This window comes from Typopeltis vanoorti, chromosome 18 (genome assembly GCF_054136105.1).
Source record: "Typopeltis vanoorti isolate ZY-2024b chromosome 18, IOZ_Tvanoo_1.0, whole genome shotgun sequence".
NCBI lineage: Eukaryota > Metazoa > Arthropoda > Arachnida > Uropygi > Thelyphonidae > Typopeltis > Typopeltis vanoorti.
Genome location: NC_143566.1, coordinates 59564349 through 59576898, shown reverse-complemented (window position 1 = coordinate 59576898; position 12550 = coordinate 59564349). Strand labels below are relative to the sequence as shown.

Below are 12550 nucleotides of genomic sequence, written 5' to 3'. Positions count from 1 at the left end.
GAATTTTTCTGAAGTTTAAGGAAATACCATTCTTTCCATGGTATTTCCTATGTCATTCTTTTATACTTCCCCACCTCCACAATGGGTTACAAAATCTATAGAAATCAGTGTTTTGTATGGGCACATGTTTAACGAGAAAACACACGACAGTTCTATGAAATCCACTGAATTCATCAGGAAGGCCACTCCACACAATCTCTCCGTTAAATGTAGTTTTGTGAGACAATTTGTACGTTTTTCCATCTGATCTGTTTGTTTCGAATGGGAAAACCCAAGTTTCCGAGAATAAAAATCCTCTTTTTATTTTAAGAGAAATTAGGTTTATTATTATTATCTAGTTTTCAACCTTTTTACTCTTAGTTTGTTTGTTTTTTCCTTCCGCATTTTATGGAACTAAAACTGATTTGGGATCTTTCTGATAACATAACTTTTATTTCTTGCATTACTGGTATAAGAAATCGGATTCTGCAAAGCTCTCCTTTGAATGAATTTCATTTTAAGAAACCCGATCTGTGCAGGATTGAGGATTGTATCTGTACATATAAACCCGAGCTTTACAGATATTTCAAAACTGATAAATAAACGATTATATAGGATATATCTAAGAGCCAATGACAGTTTATCATAGAAACAAAAATGAAGGAACTAGTCTAGTTTTACACTTCAAAAGCGTATACTCAAGATACGTAGGAGTTAATCGTGTTTATATATGTATTTCAACAAGAGAATCTCAATTCATTCTACAGGACGATTATTTATCACAGGGCGAGTTGATAACAAGAAAACAAGGAGCTCATATCATTAAATCTATACTATGTTGACAAAATTATTTTGACACATACTTGCGGTCAAAACAAAATGCGTTTTAATTAAATTTTTAGTACCAATTGGGACTACCTTAGGCCTGAATGAATAACGACACCCCTTCGGGGCATTCTTTCAACCAATTTCTGATCCGTCGCTGATGACAACCGCTGTGATCTAGATAGAATTCGGCGTTCTGATTCGTGCCAAAGATATTCGATAGGATTGAGATCTGGACTCTGAGCCAGCCAGTCCTTCAACGTTGTTTTGAGGAAATCAGTCTCGGAAACGCACGGAACACTGTCGTAATGAAACATACAAGGGTCACTGTATGTTTCATCACGAAAGTACTTCCACAGCGTCGGAAGCATGAAGTTGTCCAGGATGTCCAGGTAACTATCAAATGTCATGGTCTTGTGTCCACAAATGGACCAAGCCTTATCTAACTGAAACCCTTCTATACCATTACCGATCCTCCGCCAAACTTGATAGTTGGAATGATGTAATCCTTCTGGAACCGTTCCCTGGATAATTCCAAATCCAAATATTACTATCAGAGAAATATTTGGAAACGTGATTCGTCGCTCCACAGAACCCTTTTCCAATCATCTACGATCGAAGAACTGGTGAAAGACACCAATCCAAACGTCTTTTGGCGTTTAAGGGGGGGAGGTGGCTTGTTCGCGCCAGCTCTGCCGTGGTAACCTAAGGCATGCAGTTCTCTTTGGACAGTTCTAATGGTGACAGATGTCCCTGCAGCATTTTCCTGGTTGACTGCGAGGTCCTCCGCTGATGACGTGTCGAATGCTCGAACATTCCAAGACGGAGCTCATCGATCTAGGTCAATGAGTGTCGGTGGCCTCCCAGGATGTTTTCCTGCTGTGGTGGCACCATCAACTTTCCATCTGGGATGGATGTCGGTATACTGAGACGGGTAACAATGTCACAGACAGAAAGACGACCACTCATGTGACGCCCAGCTACCATCTCACGTTGGAAGTCTGTCAGTTCAGCTGAACATGGCATCTTGACATCAAGTACAGTGCAAAACCTGCAGCACGTCCCACCTTTCATGACCAGACTTACGCAGACACTCCGTAAACATTTGCACGTGGTATCCGAAATTTACATGGCATGTAAGACGTCCAAATACTTTTGTCAACATGCTGTATTTGGAGTGAGAGAAAATTCGACTGTTTCCTTGGAAATTTAAGTATATTGAACATATAAAAGCATAAGAGGACAGTTGCATTTCGGTTAATCTTTTCTGTTATATACCAGTACCTAAACTTATTATTATGATCATTTAGTCATAATGAGTTCCAGGATAGCTAAAAATGTTCGATAGCAAATAGTTCAAAAAAAAAAAACATTCACTTTAGCTTGGAAAAACAAAGATCGGCTTTTACAAACTATTGCTCTTCTTCATACTAGCTTAAACGAAGGGTGAAAGTGTTTCAAATCTAAGACAGAAACGTGCACACTCTTCACGGTCGTATGCCGTATTTAGAAACTCTTATTGGGAAACAAGAGCACCAAAACACTGCCCTCGGCATCCCCCCCCCTCAAAATAAAAAAAAAAAGCAAATCAAACACTCAACTAATTTAATGAGACACTTGAAAGCGCTCTTCTTGTCTTCCAAACTATGAGTACGTAAGACTCATGACGTCTGCGCTCAGCTGTGGATCGATACAGTCAAGGAACATCCCCCATAACGTGTATCACTCAACGGCTTTTAATTTTCCATTTGGTGTGTTTCGGTTTGGAAAATAATTGGAAGCACACGCACAGACATATACACATGTTTGTCAAGCGTGCCATTTTTACTGAGAAACAGTCGCAGAAGGATATTTAAAATGCACTTGAATAATCTATCGGATCCATTTAAATTTCTCCTAATCTTGGCATAGAAAATGGGGTAAGTCGGGTTTGCAAAAGGTAGGAAGATTACACACTTAATATATTTATGTTAAGAGAAGCTATATTTTGTTGTTATTACAAGAAGGAAAATGCTGCTTTGAAAGCACCTTCAACTAATAAAAACAGGGAAAGAGTGTGTTTTGCATATTCCTAGCATACAAAACAATGGGAGAAAGGATAAGCCAAGCCTGATCTTTTAATAGAAAAATTAAATATAAAACGATGAAGCAGGGGATTCCTGTTAAATACAGAATTCAGGAAGAATAGTTGAAATTAAGAGGGAGGATGGCGGCTGATTATCTGGCAGAGTTCTGTAGTAAAGTATTAATGGAACAAATATGGAATAATGAATTAATAATAATGTGTTCTGAGCTTCATTCAAGGAAGAAAACATAAGAACTGGAAACAACATTTAAATTCTGAATACAAGAACGAGCCATACAACATGCGTATAATATCACGTGTCTCGATCGCGGATGTCCAGTGGGAGTAAACACTGTTAGTGTTCGGAGACGTGGGTATAGATGTATAATTAATTAAAATTATAAACAATTAACAGCAATCACTTCCCAAAACTTAAAGATAGGTATACAGTCTGTTCGATTAAGGTTGGGGCAGTGGCAGAGGATTTCAAACGATTCGAAAAATAGACGACCAAAATTGAACCTACTGTACTGTAGCATCTTAGTATGGTTTCCATTGAAGTGTGTGTCTAGTGTCGATGGCATAAGAAACAAGGCCTGAACCTTCATATTCTAAAAATCTTATATAATCTTGATGTTCTTGGATTCACCTAGCAGCAGAATGGGCAATCTGTCCAAAATAGCAAAGATGACAAGAACAGGGTATTTGATAAACACCAGGCGAGAATAGAGGTGATGATGTATCTTTGATTGGCGGTAAGAAAGATGATAATGTTCAGGTTGGTATTATAATTGCATTATTATTTATTGTATATAATGCATGGTATATAATCCTTTTCTTTATTTCTGGGAGGGGAAGCACCGATTAAAGTCCTGCTCCCCCCAAAAAAAATTGAAAATGTATTTTACTTGAGACATATCTTTACGTTTTTTTTTTTTTTTTTTTTTTTTTTTAAATAATTTACTACGTACTGTGATTTACTTTTCCATGAAAATAGTGAAAAGAAAAATGAATCTAAAATAGCATGATGGAAATATATTCTTATAAGGTTTAATTTCAGAAATGGAAATGAAACGCAATGTATTCTGAGAAGGAATTGTGCGGATTCATCTAGTAATATTCGAGTACACTATAGTATATTTTAAAAAGAAATATCGAAGGCCTCCAAGTGCTTTTATCTTCGTTTTTTCTCTGTTCATTGTGCGATATGAAAACACCTTTCAACCGACAAGGCTTCATACAGTTAATTGCTGTTTACACTCCTGTAGAAAAAAACGCTTGCCAAAGCTGTCACCTTTGCTGTATCGAACACCGAACATAAAAGCTAAAGCAGAGAACTTTTACACACTGTCGAAACAAGTCAAGGGAGTTTTGAAGTTGCCATAGCAACAGTGACGTTCACTTATCAGCCACGTGCAACGTGTAACAGCATATTAATATATAGTTGCCTTGAGGAAACAAAAAAAAAGTGTTGACAGAAAGGTTTATGAGTGTAGACAAATTTGGATGATACTCGGGTTCGTGGAAATTCTCATCGAAGCTTAAAGGCCAAAATATGCGATTCGAATGCATTGGGCGAATCGCTTGCTTGGACCACTTACGAGGTATGCATGGTAAAAAGGAATATAAAGAAGATATGGTACCCTGTACAAAACACATAAATCCAAATCGTACTAATTAACGAGGAAATTGTTAGAGGGAGAATATAAAGAGGATATGGTGTGCCCTGTAAAAAACACATAAATCCAAATCATACTAATTAACATATTTCATTCACCATGCTATTGTTAACGAGGAAATTGAAAGAGGGGTGTAAACATATTCCACTCACCATGCTATTATTAAGTTCTTAAAAGAACTGGGAGATGGACTGAGTCCTTGACTCTTTATCCCGTCATCTGAATGAAGAAAATCGGTGTGAATGTGGTGTTATTGAGCTAAAAGCTCTAATCATGGCTGGGTAACGGCAATAGCCGAGCCTTAGTAAAAACGTCATTGGCTACAGCATTGCCATTCGTTACCTTGGAAGCCCTAAAAAGAACTCTACCTTCATTTCCCATGCTATTATTGGCTGGTTTAAAGGGTCGAAGCAAGAATACTTTTCATCTTCCCCGTTATCTGTAGAGGACAGTGTAGGGATAAGGTGTTATTGAGCTATTAAAGCTCTGATCATGGCAGGAGGGTAACAGCAATAGCCGAGCCTCAGAACTTCATTGGCTACAGCATTGCCATCCATTACCCTCCAAGGGTAATAATCACCGCATCTCACGGTCGATCGTTCTTCCTACATGCCTTCATTGGCTATTAGCAGTCCTTATATAAGGACTGGTTTAAAGGGTCGAAGCAAGAATGCTTTTCATCTTCCCCGTTATCTGTAGAGGACAGTGTAAAGATAAGGTGCTATTAAAGCTCTGATCATGGCAGGAGGGTAACAGCAATAGCCGAGCCTCGGTTAGAACTTCATTGGCTACAGCATTCTATTCATTACCCTCCAAGGGTATTAATCACCTCATCTCACGGTAGTCTATCTCGGTCGTCACGCTGGCTATTAGCAATTCTTAAAAGAACTGGGCGATGGACTGAGTCCTTGACTCTTTATCCCGTCATCTGAATGAAGTAAATCTGTGTGGATGGAGTGTTATTGGGCTAAAAAGCTCTAGTCATGGCTGGGTAACGGCAATAGCCCAGCCTCAGTTAAAACTTCATTGGCTACAGTATTGCCATTTGTTACCCTGATTAGTAAGTTAAGGGTAAAATCTCAAAAAATCGGACGATCTCTAGGCCACTCCATAGTGGGCGAAAGACCGTACATATGTCAGCGTTGGTTCCACTCAGTGACGGGCTCCCCGACCACTGAGCAGAACCGCTCAAATTCCGAGGAAAATAATTCACCGGCAAGAACCCCTCAGCGGGCCGTGCCGGAGAACACCTTCCTCGGAGACTCAATGTGCTCCCTTAAGGCAAAAACCCTAAGGCAGCGAACTCAAAAACTCACACCCAGGATAACAACAACAGCCGAACCTCAGTTTACGGCAAGAACCCCTCAGCGGGCCGTGCCGGAGAACACCTTGCCCGGAGACTCAATGTGCTCCCTTAAGGCAAAAACCCTAAGGCAGCGAACTCAAAAACTCACACCCAGGATAACAACAACAGCCGAACCTCAGTTTACTTCCTCGGTTCAGCATTGCTATTTGTTACCCTGATTAGTAAGTAAAGGGTAAAATCTCAAAAAATCGGACGATCTCTAGGCCACTCCATAGTGGGCGAAAGACCGTCCAGGTCTCAGCGTTGGTTCCACTCATTGACGGCCGCCCCGTCCTAGCATCCCGACGGGCTCCCCGTTTAAGCAGAACCGCTCAGCGTTGGTTCCACTCAGTGTCGGCCGCCCCGTTCAAGCACCCCAACGGGCTCCCCGACTCCTGAGCAGAACCGCTCAAATTCCGAGGAAAATAATTCACCGACAAGAACCCCTCAGCGGGCCCTGCCGGAGAACACCTTCCCCGGAGACTCAAGGTGCTCCCTTAAGGCAAAAACCCTAAGGGAGCGAACTCAAAAACTCACACCCAGGATAGCAGCAACCGCCGAATCTCAGTTTACTTCCTCGGTTCAGCATTGCTAATTGTTACCCTGATTAGTAAGTAAAGGGTAAAATCTCAAAAAATCGGACGATCTCTAGGCCACTCCATAGTGGGCGAAAGACCGTCCATGTCTCAGCGTTGGTTCCACTCATTGACGGCCGCCCCGTCCAAGCACCCCGACGGGCTCCCCGTTTAAGCAGAACCGCTCAGCGTTGGTTCCACTCAGTGTCGGCCGCCCCATCCTAGCACCCCGATGGGCTCCCCGACTCCTGAGCAGAACCGCTCAAATTCCGAGGAAAATAATTCACCGACAAGAACCCCTCAGCGGGCCCTGCCGGAGAACACCTTCCCCGGCGACTCAAGGTGCTCCCTTAAGGCAAAAACCCTAAGGGAGCGAACTCAAAAACTCACACCCAGGATAACAGCAACAGCCGAACCTCAGTTTACTTCCTCGGTTCAGCATTGCTAATTTTGCTAATTGTTACCCTGGAAATCCTAAAAGGACTTTTGGCTTCTAGCTATTAGCAAATTCAATTCAACAATCATTTACTCTACATATATCTTTTACCAGAAAAGGTGTATCTATTAAATAATTGTTTTACTTATTTTGTATTGGCTACGAAAAATAATATTTCTTAATAATTATTGCGTTTATTTATTAATTTTAGTTTCATAGAAATTTAAATTTTAAAATGAAATTTCAGATGAAATTGCGTTTCAAGGCGGCAGCCTTGTTTATGTCGTTGTATGGTATGACATTTTTAGTTTTAATCACGTTATGATATACTTGTGTTTGTACTAATTTAAAATTCAATCCTTTTTCTACCCTTTATGCTAACTCCGAAAACCTGAAGACCATAACGTCCATAGTACCAGTATACGGATTCAAAATATTATGAATCTCTGTAGAAACCTACTTTTCAACTGTTATGTAAACAGAGCAGCAGCCACTTTGGTTTCTAGCGGTTCTTTATACTTGTGCGTGTCTTGCACCTATTTCAAGGCACACGCACATGCGCGACTGTACACAGCAACCTTGCTGTCCCCTGGGATAATTTCATTTCTCGCTAGGGAGATGTACGTGGCTAGTTCGGGTGTATTGTTCAACGATCTGCTTACACGTTGTCTAGTGGTGGTGAAAGGAGCGACAAGTCCCTGCATGGCATGAGTTTGTGTTTATGTAAGCGCTTGCATATTTGGTCGATAGAAAGACGCAATCATAATCAGAATAAGCGAAACAAAAAAATATAAACGGAATCAGTTGATGTTTTGTCAAATATTCTTTTAGTTATGGTGGATGGGATGTACAGAAACTAAACTAGATCATTCCCATATATAAGGTTTTATATAATAATAAATCTTATTATATATATAATAAGATTTTTTTTAATTATACGATGTCTATGAGTCAATTAATCACAGCATTTAATCGACTAATCTAATCTACAACTCTGCTTCCACCACTTGACCGCAACTACACCAACGCCATCTACCGCCGACCGCCACCACCAGTATTTCCACAGACAATCACAAACATCAATGCCCACGACGGGATTCGAACCCGCAGCCTCTTGACTCGAGAGCGGACACACTAGCCACTCGGCCAGCCAGGCCGGGCTATATAAAAATCAAATATTATAAAGCGTGTATCATAAGAAATATGATAAGCATTTTAGCAGTATAATGAACATGTTAGTGACAATCATAGTGAGGAAGGTGAAACTGAAATCAGACCACGAAAGGAAGTCCTTAATAGAGATAGTAGCAAAATATCGAATGCATCTTAAATTACTGAACTGAGTTGAATTATTAAATAATAATTCATTATGTAATACACTAATTACGCTAATTCAATAGTTCCCTTCAGGAAGGTTTGTGCTAGCTGAGGGATCTAGATGAAAAGATAGAGGTAGAAGTATTAAAACGATTGCCAACACAGCAGTGGGTGTCGATGAAATATCTTCACCCTGTTAAAGGTTGCTTAACTTGAGTCTCAACGTGAACACTATTCGTAATGAGTGAAAACAGTAAAAGATAATTTCATCATGCAATGGTGGAACTAGAAATGATACAACCAGTTATAAACTAGTCTGTATCTTTGGAATAGTTATTAGGCTATTGGAGAGGCAGGTGTGAAATCGCATCCAGAGGTGAGTAGAGAACACGTTGATCTTTTATAAAAGGACAGCGTCGCTTATTTAAAGTTTATGTTTTGCTTTACCAATATACACGCGTTTGATAAGAGATCCACGACAGAGCAGGATATTGGAAACAGATATATCATAATACTTTTGGGTTTTGCCAAGGTATTTGATAGAATCCCAGGTTATTATACAAAGAGATGGATACGCAAAATAGACTTTTCACAATGGATTGGAAAGTGGCTATCTGACAGGCTTATCAAAGAATGATGTATGGGGAGCTGAATTTAAGAGAACAAGGGTAACTAGTAAGGTACGTGCTACAGGGTTTTGTGCTTGGACCACTGCTGTTTAACTTGTATATTAATGACATATGATGCGGTCTGGTGATGAATATTTAACTAAATACGTAGGCTATTCAATAAGTAATAAGACTATATTTATACAGAAAACAGATTACCTTTAATTGTCATAATTTACATAGTCTTTTTCGAAGCAACTACCATGACACGCGATGCATTTGTCCCAACGTTGCGTCCACTTCTTAAACATTGATGATAATCGCTGCTGTGTTGATCATTGTCTCTGTGATGGACGTTGAAGGTGTTCCCTCACGTTCAAGATCTTCCACATTTTGCTTTCCTTCCTTAAAAGTTTTATGCCAGCGAAAAACACTTGCCCTCGATATTGCTTCATCGTGGAAAGCTTCGCGTATCATGTTAAAAGTGTCCGATGCCGATTTTTGCAAACGCACACAAAATTTAATCGGATAACGCTGTTCCAAGGACGCTTCCATTTCCACGACTGGTCGCGATGCGTAGGAGCTCCAAAACAAGCTTGCGTTTAGTCACGTGACACTCTGGCACATCAGCCCGTATACGCCATTTATTTATCAACCTCTTTTGTTAATACAGGCAGCAATATTTCTTTATTCTACAGAAATTAATATTGTGATGAGTGGTTTCGCCACAGTAAAATTGTCTTATTACTTATTGAACAGCCCACGTATATCTGATAGAGAATCCCAACAGACTTTAACTTCAACAGACTGATTCTATGGAAAGATGTTAATGGATGCGTGTTTAATGCTGCCAAGTGCAAGGTACCGGATGCGTTTTGGACTGAATACACTGCAGACCGAGTATTAGAATAAGGAATTTGAAGCAAGTAGTTGATGAAGCCAAGAGACCTGGGGATGATAGATAGTGAGTCAAAGTTTAGAGGCCACATTGCTAAAGTAGTTAAGAAGTAAGATTGATAGCTGCAATGTTAAAAAGCACATTAATTGTAGGAATAAGGACGGTATATTCCCAGTTTAGAAAACCTTGATATAACCATATCTGGACTACTTCTGTAGTCCAGATATGGTCATCTTTCCACCGAAATAAGGAAGCAATCAAAAAAGATCCAGCACTGCCTAATCAAAATAACGTTTAGCATCGAACTCTGCATATCAAGAGAGACTGAAGGAGTGTGGTCTTTAAAGTTTGAGAAATGGAAAGAAGAGCGAATATAAGATAGAAAAAACATAGCTCATGGCAAGTGTGAAGGACTGAATAATCCCTTCCACCAGTAGCTGTTGTGGTTATAGCCTTTCGGCTGTTTAGGGGCAGCTATATATACACCACCATCTAGGGAAATGACTATGAGCAAGATGGCTTCCCATTGATATCCTATGACTGTACCTTGTGTGTTCACGGGCTCGGTTTGCCTGCTGAGAACCCCCAGATAAATTGGCAGAACAAACCCTGTTGTTCACGCCTGAGACTAGCTAACTTGGCTATGGCTGAGAAAGATCCTTAAGCTCATTTTATGACCTTCAGTGGCCTTTCCTCGATAAATCCTGGCTCCCTGGCGGTTCCTTCATTATAATATAAAAAACTGCCTCCAAAAACGACAACGCATACTAAACACGGTTGTGCAAGGAAATGGATCCATATCATTAGCATCGTGCCTTCGTTATAGTAAAGATCACCAACTTCTCTCTGTTTTTTTCATTTTCGTGGATTTTTTTTTCCATTTTGAGTCCAATAATACAACTCTTGACATGTTAACAGTCTCTTTCATCTGACACAAATCGTTCTTATCTGTTTCACAAACGAAGAATCTTCTTCTTCCTTTTACGTATTACACCTAGTGGACTCTTACGATTTGAAACCGAAAATCTCGCGGAATAAGTCGGCCAATCAAAAACCCGAGTTTCCGCGTGGAGAAAAAAACCTACCTCCGTATGAGACCGGATACCCCAGCTTTAGTCGAAATAGATAAAGGTTTTCCTCACGTCACTGACGGTGAATCGGACCCAGGTCTTTCCGACCAAAGGGCTTCGTGTATATCGACTGAGCAAAGGAGGCTTCACAAACGAAGAATATATACATATATAAATATAAATAAATAAATAAAATAAAAAAAGGAATTCTGGTAGTGCAGAGATAGTAGACCACCATTCATACTGTTTTGACAACGCATTGTATCACAAGTACTCCAGTACATAATTCATATCATAATATATACTGTATGGTTTAAGAAAAAATTGCTAGCCTGTATGTGTAGAAGCTCCTCCACATACAGGCTAGCAATTACTTTTAAAATTGTAAATTACAATTTTAAAAGTTTGAATCTTAAACTTTAAAATATTTAATAAAAAGTTTAATTAAATATTAAAGTTGCAAAAATATTCTTAACATGAAATATAGATTATAGAAACAAAAATATTTAATTGAATTTCATCATTAACAAACCCAGAACAACGCACTGAACGAGTCATCCAAAATTTTTCTTGGAAGTAGAATACTCGAAAATATGTAAACAACAATTATATGGAGACCATATTTAGAAACTGTCCCGGTGTCTATATTGTACGAGTCTTTCCTATTATTATTATTTCATGTAAAAGATAGAGAAGATGGACCAAATAAATAAATAAAAAATATTAAATTACAATTAATTGAAATGTTTAACAAAACTACCCTCTTACCCTCTCAAGAGGGTAGTTTTTACATTTTTAAGACCCTCTCACAAGGAGTGCATTTAAAATTATCCTACCTCTTATTTATTTAACTATCAGCAACGGATGTACCACTTACATAGGTAAGAAAATGAGATAAGCGTTTTATTTGTTCGGTTTTTGATAAGAAACCCACGATTTATCCCTGTAGCATTTTTCTCTCTAACCTTGCTTCACTGTTGTCAATTTAAAATAAATTTATTAACCATAAAACGTTTAATTATGCCATAAATATGAAGCGGATAGCAAGTAAGAAGTAATTCGGTTAAAATTGGATTTTTAATATTCGAAGAGATAAGAAATTGGCTAACTTACCTTAGACAAGAAATAAAGATCGACTGTTAGTTATCAATATCACCGATTTCATGTTTCGATTGTCAATTGACAACGTTGAAGAATCTTTCTAGTTTATACACAACCAAGAACGTAAATTCCAAGCCACTAAATGAATACAGAAGCAAAGAAGGGAAAATTAATGATGACAAACAAACCAACACACAAAAGTGCCTTCGGTTGGCTAATTTAAGTGCAGGTGCTCGTATAACGATACAGCACGAATCAGCTCAACCGCTAGATAGCAAGAAACCCCGAGAGAATATGACAGTTGGAGAAAAGACGTAGTAGGTGAAGATATTGATTATTTGATTAAGAAGCGTTTCCAATTGCTGGCAAGTTCCCTTCCCCTATCGAGATAAGGAATAACATAAATGACTTATTACGATATGCATTTTGATTTCGTACAGACTGATGATTAAAGTTACGTGTAAAAACAGGTTAAAATAACTATTTTCGCTATTTAATTAACATTCCCATTAATTAGAAGCTCCTACACATACAGGCTAGCAATTGAAAATTGACATTTATGTCTTTACGGGTGAAGTCAGATGCTTTTCATATTCCCCGCTATCTGTTGTGGTTACAGTGAGGGTAAAATTTATGTGCAGTTTGCTCGCCC

General features: G+C 39.0%; 1 protein-coding gene across 3 annotated transcripts in view; it reads right to left on the bottom strand.

Moving 5' to 3' along the window:
• Positions 1-12550, bottom strand: part of LOC150096705 (serine/threonine-protein kinase NIM1-like) — a 93017-nt gene that overhangs the window by 68091 nt on the left and 12376 nt on the right. Inside the window, exon 1 of one of the 3 annotated variants that reach the window (XM_090408453.1) lies at positions 11911-11996. The exons of the other annotated variants lie outside the window; for them this stretch is intronic. The gene's annotated coding sequence lies outside the window, so the exon portion shown is untranslated. Of the gene's footprint in view, positions 1-11910; positions 11997-12550 lie in introns of those variants that run through there. 3 annotated transcript variants of the gene reach the window in all.